This window comes from Alexandromys fortis, unplaced genomic scaffold (genome assembly GCF_014885135.2).
Source record: "Alexandromys fortis isolate MF-2015 unplaced genomic scaffold, M_Fortis_MF-2015_v1.1 scaffold_243, whole genome shotgun sequence".
In the NCBI taxonomy this organism is placed as follows: domain Eukaryota; kingdom Metazoa; phylum Chordata; class Mammalia; order Rodentia; family Cricetidae; genus Alexandromys; species Alexandromys fortis.
Window position 1 is genome coordinate 75,268 of NW_026068121.1, and position 2,021 is coordinate 77,288.

The following is a 2,021-nucleotide window of genomic DNA, read 5'->3' on the forward strand; positions in this document are numbered from 1 at the left end:
ATGACAGAGACATCTCGCTGCCTGGACAGTCACCCAAAGTTCCTCTGTACCTTTGGGGCATCCATCTTCGGCCTACAGGCCCATGATATCCAGAGACATTTCCATGAAGCAGGAAATTTCAAAGACAGTTAAGTCAATTTCTGCTGTGTCCTGCAGAATGTCTCGCAGACTCTTTCATGAATCAGGAACCCCGAAAGACCATCTCACCTTTAGGCAAGTTCAGCAGTCCTCTCTCTGCGGGTTCTCTGTGTCCAGTATGCAACAGTCCAGGCAAGAGCAGTTTCTTGCCCAAATGGCTATCAAACTCCATAAGGATCCTCTTCGATGCCCATCTTCCTCTTGAAGTAGCTGGTGCTGCCAGGAGCAGACGTGTCTCCTTGTCATGAAAAGCCCTAAGTTATTAAAACATTTAAATGCCATATTCTGCAGTCTTTGAAAGATATGAAGAATGCCTATCTAAATGAAATATATCTCTATATATCTAGAAAATCTAATTAACATGACTACAAGCTTAACTATTAGTGATGATTATCCATTAACAACCTATATTTCCTAATTATACATTACATTTTAAACGAACTACACAATCACAATACCTTAATCAAGATCAAAAATACATATAACAAAATTGACCTTAAAATCCATACCAATGCAAATTATTCATATCTATAGCAATCTCATGAGGAAATTTTCAACCTGAACTATAACTCTGTCCCCTGGCCATACACACACACACACTGTGTGTGTGTGTATATGTGGTGTGCTTTGGTACATACGTGAATGCTAGTGGTTGACATTCTCTTCAAAAATTTCTTTTCATCTCATTTTAAAAAATCATATGTGTGTGTGTGCACATATGCCCCACACATGCTAGGTGAGTGTGTGAAGGTCAGAAGAGAACTATATTTGACAGTTGTGTTCTGCCATGTTGTGGGTTCTGGGGATTGAACTCAGGCCAATGGGTCTGCCAGTAGGTGCCCTCACCTGATGAACCACCCTATGGTTCCTCCACCTCAGCTTTTCAGACAGATTCTCTCACCCAAATCCCCACTGTGTTTGACTGATTGTCTTGGAGTATACTGACTCACCTAGACTTGCAGGCAAGCAAGCTTTGGGGATCCTTTTGTATCCACATCTCCAGCACCAGATTCTCAAGGTGCTGGGGGATCTGAAGTCAGGGTCTCAGGTTTGCAGGGCCAGTGCTTTACCATGGTGGAGGCATGTTCACCACCTATGCAAGCCAGTCTCACCACTCCAGCTCCAGGGATGCAGGGGGTCTATGTTGCCATTAAGCAACTAGTGGCACACTCCTCACAAATCCCAGTTAAGTGCTCCATATCTAGACACCCAAAAGAGCCAGAGCCATTTTCCAGTAAGAACCAATAAATCTCTTAAAGAAGCCGCACCTCGAGGTCCTTTGTTTACGAGCCACCCAAGCAGCAAGGAGATCCGGTCCAGGCACCAGGAGAGACATCACTGGGGTGAGTGAGTTTCTGACCGTGGCAGCAGCCCGGGACAGGGAACTCAGACACCCCTCCTACACTTCCTGGTCATCCTCAGGGGCTACTCTGCCCGATACCCCCTCTCTCTTCCTATCCCACCCAGCTTGCATCCACAACCCTCCCACCCTCCATCTGACTCCCTTCCCTCCTTGACCACATAACATCTAGCAGCCCAGCCTGTCCGGGCTCTAGGACCGAATCCGAATCAGCAGGGCAAACGGGAGGGTGGTAGCTCCTTTGTCCCCCACTAGCCTGCCTGCAGCGAGCTAGGTAGGTCCTTTGTTTACGAGCCACCCAAGCAGCAAGGAGATCCGAACCCGGCACCAGGAGAGACATCAGGCTTGCATCCACAACCCACCCAGAGCGGTCCTGAGGAGTTCCATCTGGACGGTAGTCCATGTTTGGGTGCTGAGGAGTCCCAGCTCAACGGGACAGTCCCTGCTTCTACACTGAAAAGATATACCCAGAGACTCATTCACAGCAAAGACTGGACCAAGACACCAGGCCTCTCCTGGCTCC